The sequence below is a fragment of the Grus americana genome, chromosome 4, assembly GCF_028858705.1.
Source record: "Grus americana isolate bGruAme1 chromosome 4, bGruAme1.mat, whole genome shotgun sequence".
Classification (NCBI taxonomy): Eukaryota; Metazoa; Chordata; class Aves; order Gruiformes; family Gruidae; genus Grus; species Grus americana.
In genome coordinates this window covers 68,278,854-68,291,761 of record NC_072855.1, presented here as the reverse complement: position 1 = coordinate 68,291,761, position 12,908 = coordinate 68,278,854, and positions in this window count along the sequence as shown.

The window sequence follows — 12,908 nt, the reverse complement described above, 5'->3', positions numbered from 1 at the left end:
AGCTCTTAGGACCTGATTCAAAGCTCTCCAAGTCCTGCAATCACCTTTCAGTTGACTTTGATGGGCTTTGGATCAATGCTAGTTATACAAGATATTTTACAATCAAGTTTGAAGAATTGTTACACAAAACCAAGTTTTACTTGCTCAAGTAGCTTCACTGTGCCTCAAACATAGCTGAGTAGCCTCTGTCCTACAATGATATTCCAGTTAAAAAACCCCACTGTATTCCAATATTAAAGCAAGTTATTACTAACAGTAGAGATCAGTCAGTCAATAAGACACAGATGCTTGATATCAGTGGAAGATTCTAGAGAGGTTGATTTATCACCATGTTAGTTCACTATTATAGTAGCATAACTACAACTAAAAAATGGAAGTTGCCCATTTTCCCCCTCTATGTTCTACATATCTTTTATTAATACTCCTGATCCCAAATTAGGCTCTACAATCACAGAAGAGCATAAGACACAGCTAGGAGACAGTCCAAACCTTGGTGCAGCACAACATACACAGCTAGGTCCTCAAGTTCTAAGTCTGGGTCATTTAAAAAAAAAAAAAAGGAAAGGAAAGGAGAGCAAAAAAAGTGCTTAGAGGGTTCATTAAGCTGGAAGAGAAAAATCTCTACCTATTCCATTAAAAAACACTTAAACTAAGTGTTGCGCTGACAAATTGCGTTTAAAAAAAGTGAAGGTAAGGAAGTTCTGCAAGTATTCCCTTCTGAACAAAACTTTTTCTTAATCACACAATTGTAATTAATTTTGGATACACAAGCACTGATGCACACGTTAACCTCTAGTAACTAAGTAGGTTGAGGCAATCTGACAGGTCACTGTGGCAACCCTCTGATGTGCTGGGAGTTAAGATTTCAGAGCCAATTATTACAGAAATTATGACCTGCAGCCTAAAACAGCAGACAGATTTTCCACAGAAGTAGATTTACAGTAATCACACCAAGATCCTTTTTCATCGTCACACAAACATACATAAAATTGCAACCACAAAGATGTTTGAGTGAATACCTGCTACGTAAGTGATGTGTGAGCACTTTAAAGCCAGACAATACATCTTCCAAAAGCCTCTTTCTGATGGTTAGGTTATTTCTCATGCTTAACAGCGAGCATTATAAGCAAGTCTTAACAAGCATCGGTTAAGTGTGTGCAAATATACAGAGATACAAGAACAGGGTGATATTTTTTGCTTACCTTGGAATTTGTTGCCCAGTTGCCTCTGAATTCACTATTGGCTGTACAGCTCCAGCTTACTCCAGTTTAAGTCTCCAGTCTGTCTGGACTCTTCAGTAGTTTGGAACAGTCCTTTCCATCTAGCTTGGTTTCAAGTTTAAAAAAAAAATTTAAAAAGAATCAAAAGAATAGTCAGCTACTAGCATCAGTCCATCTTTTTGTATATCACATCCTGAAGTGAAGTAAGAGGAAGTGTTTTCTTGAATGGATCTTGGAGACACTAGTTGGAGGGAAGGAACTCTTGAAGGTAGTCAAATTGGAAAACATGAATGAATCTGAAAAAAACAAAGCAGAAAAATAAGTAATTTATTGAATTAACCTAATGAATATAACTATTTTGCTAAGGGCATAACTACATCTGCATTGGTTTTCTTTTAATATATTTATTTCATTTGTGAATGGCAATAAGAGATGCAGCAATGACCAAATTAGACACCTGTCCCCCACCCTGGAAGTAATCAGATCTTAATAACATATTAGTACCGTCAGTCAAACACTGCTTCACAAGGCTGAGCATACTAGTGCTCCTTTCACTTAACATGCTTTTGGTAACAAAAAAAAGTCAGCAACATCTCCCTTTAAAAACAAACCTCTACCTTATGTAGATGAGATGCCCTGGTTTGGAAGCATCAGGACCCTGCCCCATATCTTATGAGAGCTTTTGCTGTGTGATCTACCTTTCTTCTAACCACACACCAGGTGCCAAACACCTTTGTTTAGAGGCTGTAAGCAGTGCACCAGTCCCTGGCAGCGCACAGCTGGGGTTTCTGCATGCATACTTCCATTCATCTGCATGCTACCTTTGCATTTCATACAGGGCTTTGCCCCCACCCCCCCAAATTAATGTAGTTCCAATACTATCTACCATATTTCTCTTCAGGAGAAAAGAAAAACCTCTATCATGTGGCATTACATGATGTTAGGACATATTAAGCTATACTGTCTCATGCTATAGGGGCTAAATGGATTAACGAATGAGAGCAAGCATGTACCTGCACTTTCGGGCAGCAGACTTGCTGCAATTTACAGCTCACAGGGAACCAAGTACCTAGAAGAAAATAGATTGGATCTGCAAGATCTCATACTATGAAGTATATGTACCTGTTCTGGTAAAATAAGATGTTGAAATGCATCTGCCACACGCTCTACTGGGAACAGTTGTCCTCATCAACTGTCTGTGTGTGTATAAACAAACATGGGGGGGTGTATATATGTACAAACTGGATTTCTAAAACTTAGGACCTTTATAGGACTTTGGGGATGGCAACACTATAGTCCTTAAAAACCTCAAGTACCAGAACCAGGTTATAAACCTCAGTTCCAGGCTAAGGTCTTAGGATTGTGCTACTGAAATCCTTTCTTCTGTTGTATTCTGAACCCCTTTAGAAATACTCATACAAGTTAAAAAAAAGTAGAGGGGTAACTGTTGGAGTAGAAAGTATCACTGAAGACCCTGCCCTAAATTCAGGGTACATAACCATTCATCAGAGAACAGAGCCTGGAGATAAATCAGCCCCTAGAATCTGGCTGTATAGATGAACATCCTCAGGGTCACTATCTGCTGCAACTTCCCATGCAAAGAATATACTTTAGAGGTTTGTTTTGTTTTGTTTTTTTAAGTGTCTAAAAGTCCTTTCACAGTTCCTAATAAATTTCCATCCAATTTTTGCACTGGCTGAAGTCTTGTCAACATAAGGAGGAATAGCTGGGGATTCTGAGGAACTTTAGCGTGAATTCAGAGTTATCCACTTTTGCACTTTTTAGAGAGGGATCTGGTAGGGTCAGATACTAAAACTACATGTCTAAATGGAATGCTAAGAATATACTCAAGTAAGTAAAAATCTACTTAAAGAAAAAAGATTGCAAAAAACCTAACAAAGATCAGGTTAATTTGTACTGTATAGCGTTATGTTTCACTTCAAATAAGTAAGCATTCCACAACTAGAAATTCAGTGGATGCCCAAGAGTGTTTTCTTGTATCAGTGTGATGATTTCTCACTTTTTAAATAATTAGAGGAAAACAAAAGTATCCAAGAGGCTATTTAAACAACGATAGGGAAAACCTTGAGACTAACATCTTTGACTCAAAATCAGCCTTATATTCAAGGATACTGGGACCTCACACACTTGTTCATTGTTCTTTCCCCTTCCCCCCATAAATCAACAAGGATTTACTGTAATGCTTGAGGTAACAGCCTTAGGTTTGTTTACCTTCAAAGGAGGCCATTCGCATTAAAGAGTCCATATCCATGAAATGTACTCTTTCTTATTTAACCTGATGCCTGCAAGATGCAGGGATGTTTGTCAAGGCCTGCTTCCCCAAGTTTATTTCAAGCCAGGATGTCATGGGATCTGAAATGATCATTCATGCAACACCTCCCACCCCGGTCAATTGAAGTGCTGACTAACTTAAAAATTCATGTTAAAGCACAGCACTTTCTGGGCAAGGAGATATGATAAATGAAAGCAAACAAATGCATTCATTAGAAGCTTTTCATGTGAAATTATTTTAGGGTTAAATCACAGTATTACTATGAGGACATAAGATATTTTAATCCATGTGTAGAGCAAGAGAGCTCCCTCTGAAGTTTATTTATGAATGGTCAGTCTTCACTTAGACTTGAGAATCTTCCAGCATTGTACAAGTGCATACGATGGCTTCATGATGTTAAATTTTGCATATTATTGTAAAAGTACAATGAAGAACTTTGTAATTTTTTACAAAACAGTCACAAACATTGTGATGAAATTTCCTAAGCAAACAGTGTATGACCAACTAAAGCTATGTACAGGTTCTTCCTTCTATGTTAACATTGAAAATATAAACACTAAGCAGTCCATCTATAATATCCTTCTCCTCGCAGACTAGTTAGTTCTTGGTTAGATGTAATTAAAAAAAACAGGTAGCAATTTGATATTGAAAGTGATTGAATATTACTTAATTTTAAGAAAGGTCTATTCCATTTAAACATGGGGAAAAACAAAAAAGATGCTGCAGCTGCCATCCTCAGGGCCTCTTTAAACCCTCTCCATCTTGCAGCTGCAGAGCATAAATGAAGCCCAGGAGCTCCCTGTGGAATGCTCCAATAGGTATTTCATACCATAACTCTCCCTATGACAGAGCCAGCGGCTTCATTGAGTTTGATTGACAAGGTAGAGCAAATGGGCAGTGACATACAAACATTGAGGAAGCTCCCCTGTGCACAAGGCTTCTAAACTCATGGCTTTGCTTTACTAATTTGCAGTAGCGTTCTGGAGTACATAGACAAGGCTTGCAAACAGTTGGATTTTGAAGAGTCCAACTTTTTACTCATGCAACCTTAAATGTTAGTGTCAGATCCAGAGCGTTCTGCCCAGACAAAAATGTATTCTGCCACAAGGACAGGCAGAAACAAGTCTTCAGTATCTGGCTACAGGCTCGAGATACACTCTTGGGCAGTTCTGCTCAGTTCCCCCAGAGACAGGTTCCGCAGAGTGAAGGGGAATAGCAGTGACCAAAAAACACGTGCTCCTGCAAACACAACAGCTCTACCCTGTACAGTGAGTAGGAGCAGCATTTGCCTTTAAATGCATTCCCAGACTGCCTGATTAGCACTGGAGTGTAACAACAACAACAACAACCACCAACCCTTCCTCTTCTAAGAAAGTTAAGAACTCATGGCTCTTACAATAATTGCTCCAGAATACAAAGGTAGAACTAGACAACTGTATTGGGAGAGGCATATTTTGAACCAATGTGCTTTCCATATCAATTTGGAACCAATTAGAAACCAATGAGCATCTTCAGTGACTATCCATGAAAATAAGATCAGGGATTCTCTAACTAGACATGACAGTACAAAGCAGAAACAGCTATTTCCTTATACCTCAATTAAGAGAAAGTAAAGACCATGAGCACAGGCTAGAGACCACTATTTCATACATTTATATTTCTATAAATATATGCAACGTTCTATAAAAAGTTTACAATGTCCATCTTTTAAAACTGTACTTACATACAAATGTAGTGAGATCCCAATGGTTATGTGCACCTTTGAAGAATTACAGAAACAGAAAGTACCCTTTTATTCTTCTCACTCAAGTTTCAAAAACATTTTTGTGTACACACACTTCATCTGTGTTTGATTTCTGCTGGCCAAGTAGCTACCCAGGCACATTTACTGAGTGCATGGCACAGGTTTCCTTCCCTCCTTCATGCTGCAGGTGTTCCCTCTGTGACATTTCCTGATTTTATAGAAGATACATAGGCAAGCTTCTGCCAAGGTAGGTCAGGTTGCTCATTTATCTAATAGTCTATTGCCTATAATCTTCCTTCCCTCTTAAATAAGTGAATTCCAAACTATGCATTGGGTTCTTTGAAATGAATAGAATCATAGAATGGTTTGGGTTGGAAAGGACCTTAAAGATCATCTAGTTCCAACCCCCCTGCTGTGGGCAGGGACACCCTCCACTAGACCACGTTGCCCAAAGCCTCATCCAACCTGGTCTTAAACACTTCCAGGGAGGGGGCCTCCACAACCTCTCTGGGCAACCTGTTCCAGTGCCTCACCACTCTAACAGTAAAGAATTTCTTTCCAACATCTAATCTAAATCAACCCTCCTTCAGCTTAAACCCATTACCCCTTGTCCTGTCACTACACTCCCTGATAAACAGTCCCTCACCATCTAGGCTAGTCCTTCTCTTAGTACCTCTTAGTACTCTTTAGAATAACTAAGAAAAGGTCAATGAGGTTGTTCGCATGAGCACTACCAACAGAGAGGATTACAGAATCAGTAGCTGCCCTCGGAGATCTGCTCAGGTAGACTAGCCAGCCTTTCATGCAAGCAGCCCACTGTACTCCAGGCAAAACTACTCCGACGGGAGAAATGGCTAGAAAGCTTTAACTCTTTCATGCACGCGGAGGAGCTGCCTGTCCACCTCTGTGCGGAGCAGACACAAAGTCTGTGGAGTAGAACAGGAGCACATTTGTGATCCACTGTACACCGCAGAGGTTTATTTGAGAGGTGGGGGCTCCTCTAGCTGTTGCCCTAGTGGAAGAGAAGCTGTACAATTTTAGAACACAGCTCACCACCCATGAAAGTTGGTAGGTATGAAAAACAGACAAGAAAGTAAGTCGATAGAAGTTAAAGAAACCTTAAGCTAAAGTAAATGTCCTATATTTTACCACAATACAGAAATACAGCAATAAATTATATCCATTAAATATTTATGGAGATAAAAGGATTTTTTAAAATTGTATACAAAATAGTTATAAGGTATTGACACATCTTTCCAGATTTTGTAAACTGTAAATTCTATTTCACGCAAAATGAAAATGGCTGATATGCCAAATATATTCTTCATATCTTTGCTCTAATTCATTCTAAATCAGGATGATTACATAAACTAGGTCTTCCACAGCAATTTGGCCCATTTTATCAATTGGTTTTGTTTTCATCAAATCTGCAACCTAGCAGCTTTACTACAAAGCCAGCAAAATTTTCTTTAGATTCATTCTTTAACAGAGTACAATTTAATAACTCTTTGCTCACCTACAGTTGTCGGAAGCTACTGCCACTCTGGAGACTTGCTCCCTGTATTTACAAAACCAAAAGCAGTTGGGTGGCTCTAAGAATTGGCCATTTCTCATATTTTAAAGGAGAAAAGTGCATGATTTTTTTGTAATATTTGATGACTGATGGATTAAAAGAAGATAACATACAGGGAGAGCAGTAGGCTTGGTCAGAAGTCCTAGGAAACTGAAATCAAGTTAACCCCGTTTTATTTTTAAGAACAACCATTTTCACTCTGTACTGTTATGTTATAATGTTGTTATGCTTTTCCTAAGTGCAAGCCAAACTTAGGAATCTGAGCTGCATCTGTCGCTGGAGATTCCCAAGCCCTGTAGCAACTATTCAAATTTTTCTTATTTTGATGAAGAAATATGGAAGAAGCTTACACAAATTAAACCCAAACCCAACATTTCAATATTCTACTAGGAATGGACTCTATGTTGTCCTGTATTTACATCAGAGTTTTTCCACACAGGTTTATCTTCAATAACATACTCAGGATTTTTGGCATGTGATGTGCTGCTACATTGATGCAGTGATACATCTGCTTAGGACCTATGAAACCAGATGCTACCCATCTTATCTGCACCATCTGCTCTGACATAGAGGATCTAAGTTCAAATTCTAGCTGATGTTAAATATAAAGAGGATTTAGTTGGCTCCTAATCAGTGATGCTATTCTGTTCTAGGGAGTCACATACACACTCCAATATTCAGGGGATCTGATCCATATCTTTCTTTGGGACAATGATCCTTGTGTTTCTTAAAAAAAAAAAAAAAATGAGCAAAAGTGTATTGCCAGATCACAGCAGTACTTTTCTGAAATTCCTACTCTGTGAAGTGAGAAATAGTTCCTACTTGTTTAGCTTCCCTGTAAAGAAGAAAAATAGGAGTACTCTACTGTTGATGCTAACCATTTGAAAAATAATCCCCTTTTTCAGCACCACAAAATACCTCTACCCATACGTAATCTTTAAAAGACTGTAGAATTAGCCTTCTCCTCCTTACTGCATTGTTTCTACTTATGATAAATGAGAAAGTTGTTCAGATTCATGGGACAACAGAGACAATGTACGTGCTTGTAATGTTACCAAGCTACTCCAGACAGCCCAGTGGGGAGGAGAATGAAAGCAATAAAACCACTTTTCAGGGTTTATATGTCAAGTAAGTAAGAGTAGACCTGGGTTCACCTAGAGGTTTTGCTTGTTTTCTTTTTTGACAAAATGGTGCTCTTCCAAAGGAAAGCACTGATTTGACAGAAAAAACCCAGCTTTTCAACAGAGACATATACTTCAGTGGTATGAAGTTGATACTTAACGATGCGGAGAGTACTCATTAAGCTAGTAGAACCAGCCAACTCCAGGCAGGACTCAGGAGACAGGTTCAAGCCTGGGCTCCAGGCAGCACAGCTATGTGGGAGGATGCTGCCAAAAAGAAAGCCTGTGGTATGTGTCCCCCAGGAAGCCTGGGGCAAAAGGCAAAGTGGGCATTTGAACACTGGTCTCCCACAGCCCAAAATAATATCTAGGCTAGATTAGACCAGGTGAATCCACGCCCTTGGAGAATCTCAGGTTACCCTTAACATAGCATAACACGTTAAGGCTTTTCCCCTTCTGACATCTCAGCGTGGGGTTTCTTGCCTGCTCTGGTCACCACATTGCTGTAGAGAAGCAGCAAGAGACTTGGAAAAATTCTCTTTTTCCATGCCCTAACTTTGAGAAAATAGTTTCTGACTTAAGTCTTTTGGAAGACCAAACCTATAAAATCTACCAAAAACATATACAGGAAAATATTTGTAGACATGAATGCCCACAGTAGGATATTTATGCACCCTAATTAGCTGTTGCGCATTCCAAGGCACAGTACAGATGTTGCAAACATCACTAGAAAGATGCTGCTCAGTAAAGAGCACACGCAGAAGAAAACTAATGCTGTATCTCATTTTGTTTGTTTTTCCACCCCGCCTCCCCAAGAAGAGAGAGTCACCTTTGCCTTTTAATGAGTACCTCTGACTTCCCCCCCCACACACACTTATTTTATACAGTCATTCTACTATTAACAAGAACTGGCACAATGTAAGTAAAGGCTAGGCAACTTTGTGAAAAGGAAGACTATTAACAGTAAGTTAAACAAATACAAGGCTTAAAAAAAGAAGAGAAAGAGCTCTCCCATCGAAGCAAGAAACCCCTTCTAAGCAGTTTTGCTTAGGTGGGGACACCACCACTCATTAATCAAAGCATCACGTATAAGATACTATACACAAAACTCAGAATTATTCTCCCATGATCCCCAACTATGCATGGAAAGCAAAAATCTAAGCCTCCAGCTAAGATGGAAGGAGATCTATCAACCCATGTCTCTAGTACTATATTGCTAGATAGTCAATATATAAATCATATACTAGTTTATATAGTAGTCAATATACATTTATTGGCTATATATAGTGAGTCAGCAAGAGATTAATCGGACACTACAGGCATTGTACAAGCCTCTTATAACAGTCCTACTTTCTTCCAAGTCCCCTGTCCAGAGTAAACACCATCAATAGAGCAACAACAACCTATACTTACCACTAGTCCCACAACAATGCATATATCTACACAGCACTGTATTAAATCTAACCCTTATTGCCAGTTTGGTCTCCAAAAAATTAAAGAACAAAGATAAGGACCTTTTCAAGTGCTCCCAATTGATTCACTTTTAATATATTTCAGCAATAACCTTGAGGTTAGCATTTGGCAGTTTAATTTCCTAACATGGATGTTGCCATATTTTGTCTCTCTCGGCTAAATCTCAAATACAGAGTCAGAGTCCAACATTGTGCAGAGGTAGCAATCACTTCCTTCTGAACAGCTGTTTCTCTCCCTAATATTTGAAAATCTCATGCTTAAGATTATTTTTAAGTTTGATAGTTCTATGGTCTGCAAGCCAACAGAAGTGCTTCATGTTGCATACATGTAAAAAACTGCACTGAAAGCTACCTCTAGATTTTTGTATATCTTATCAGAACTCACTGTAGAGTTATAACTCTGTTCCACTCAAACTATAAAATATTATAACAGTATGTCTTGGATTTTTCAACAATCATATTCTACTACTCCGCAACATTTTGTTGAAGCTGGTAAGTATTGGGAAATACAAAGCTGTAAATATTAAATGAGAGTTTTCATGCTAGGAATTGCAGACAATGTTTAGGAGAAAAGTGCTTCTCTGAGCTTTAGTAAAAGATCAGAAAGTCTGCTAGGCTAATATTAAAATCCTCTTTAACACCACTTTGTAGCAGCTAATGGTGCAATCTGATAACAACCAGGAAGTTCATAGGAGCTCCAGCAGCAACAAGAACACTTTTGCTCCAACTGGAGAGATTATTTTATTATTTTTATTTTAAATTTGGAATACATTTTCAAGACTAACCGGTACAGTTCAATGGAGAAGCTATTAAGTTTAAGATTAAGAACATTCACTAATACAATACTTTATATTGCCAGTATAAACAGAAAGACAAATATCAACATTATAAAACATAGCAAATTTATAATAATCTAATAAGATTTGGCTATTGACATTACTAGTGCTCTTTCCTTCATTCTATACTACTAAGCTCTCTTCTCTATTTATTGATTCCATACCTCAGTAAAGAAATTGTTTAAGTACAGCATCAGACTGAAACAATCATCATACATCTTCAGAAATCACTTCTTTGAATGGGGACAATAAGTTTGTGGACCATACTTGATAGCAGCTTCCAAGGTCCACAACACACCCCAGGGGCTGACAGGCAGTTTAAACACACATGAGCAATCAGGGGCTTAAGCAGAACTGGCTGTGCACAGGTACAGCTGCAAACACAAGGCATCTGATATATAAACAAGGTTAGTATGAACAGATAAGAGACTCTCAGGAGGTATAAAGTACTATCACTGCATTCAGTTGTAGGTAAAGTTACAAACAACTTATATCATACTGTACGAATATATCGTACTGTTTCTTTCCTTTAGCCAGCTCACACACCCTCAGGCACTCAGACCCAACCAACTGGTATTTATTTGTACACTCCTACAGTCACTATGGCCAATCAGAAGCAATTCACACAATAACAAGGTTGGAAAAGAGTTGTCATTTACAGCTTGAGTCTTTGAAAGCTGATGCTTTAAAACTTTTTTTAATAGTCACACATAATTGTAGTTTTCATTTAAGAATATACAAACATACTCACTATGACTGCAAAATATAAATACTGCCTTAACCCTGATAATAGCTTAATCAGTAAGAGGTAACAGCTATACTGATTTATTTGGTGATACAGAGTCAGAATATGACTGCAGTAGTTTAAAGCAAGTTTGAACATTGCATGGCATTTTAGATTCAACTGTTCATGTTGCATGCCCTGGGGCACACAAGGAACCTCAGTGGTACCAACACAGGAGACATACTCTCCACCCACAAACAACACAACTCTAATTGTTCCAGAGAAGTAGTGAGCTTTTCCCAAGGTCAGCCATCAAACCTCTCATGGCGTCGTCTAAGGATTCAGTGCCTAGAAAGTTACTGGTTTATAGCATATGCCAAAAGAACAGTCTGCACTGTGCCATTAACATGGCAGGTTTTGACTAGGAGCATAACCGTGACATGGTAGGAGCTCTACCTAAAATGAATTTGGCTTTTATATCAGAAAAACAACTTCCTAAGAAATGGAATGCTACAAATCTTTTTCTTGTTCCCTCCCTTGATAAAACAGCATTACATCATCTGTGCCTCCTAGTATTTCTCAGTAGAGTCACAAACATTTTGGCTAGTCATGTAGTTTAAAAAGAAAACACACACCCCTAATCACAAAACAAACAAAATATTTGTATTTTGTACAAAACAGAAGCTAAGCAAGGAACAAAAATTTTAGGACTAACTTGAGAGATATTCATTTGGGTTATCAGTAAGACAAACCTTCCCAAGTTTAGATGCAAACAAACTGACAGAAAACTTACTAATGTTCAAACCCATAGAAAGAAGAGCTGCCTACCTCTACAGCTGGTGGCAAAAACTCATTTTCACAAACTTGCCAGTGCTCTTTTAAAACTTCCACACTCTAAAATTAGCCGTGTCTACTAAACCAGTGACCTCTGCAAACCACTGCTTTAAGGTCTAAGTGTCCTCTGAGGTGTTAGGAGCAGGTGTTGCTTGGCTGACCTGCTTGGCACATCCTTCACTGACACCTGGTGATGCTCAGCCCCACCCCAGCAGCTGAGATCAATGGAGTCATCACATACATGAAACTGCCCCGTTGCTCTGAGTTTGCAAGACCAGAGGCTAAATAAGAAAAGAAACAAGCTTTGGATCTAAACTATATAATTTCCTTGTTTGTTTTTTTTAAGCTTACAGCTTTTGAGAGGAAGAGGCTTAACAGCAAAACCTTCTATAATTTGTAGCTGCTTTGAAGGCAGAAAGGGAGGTTTTAGATCACAGAATAATCTCATTATCACAAAGAGCCCACGACAAAGAGACTATTGTAAGTCTCCCATTACAAACATTGAAGTCCTTTATTTAAAAAAGAAACCAATTTCCCCCTCCTACCCCCAAATAACTCCGTCATCAAAACTTCTTTCCCCACCCTAACAGCCTGTTTGGAAACACTGAACAAGGAAAGCAATTCATTTCAGGCTGCAGTGTGTGTACGAGCCCTCATCATCTCTTATACTTGCAAGCTATTTGTTATTCTCCATTTACAGCATTGAGTTTCACAACAGGTACACAAGTTTATTAAATTATGTGCTTTGATAAGCCAAAATGCAAGCTATTTTGACTTAGTTCCTCTAGCAATTATTTAAATCTTTTATTTGAACAACCACTCAGAGGTTATGTGGCCAAAAGTTCTCATCTGAAGAATACCACTATGGTACTGTAGATGTACTTACATATTTCTAATTCTAACTACTTAGTTAACTTTAAGAGCATGATAAAGTTTATTATAAAAGAAAAAAAGTATACCATAGTATGGCATTTTTTCAAAGCCTTTACATTCCCTGTTTTCTAAACTCTCCCCAAATTTAATCCCCTTCTTACTATCAGAAATATTAGAAATCTGCGCTGCCAGTATCTGTGCTTGCCATTACCAAAGCT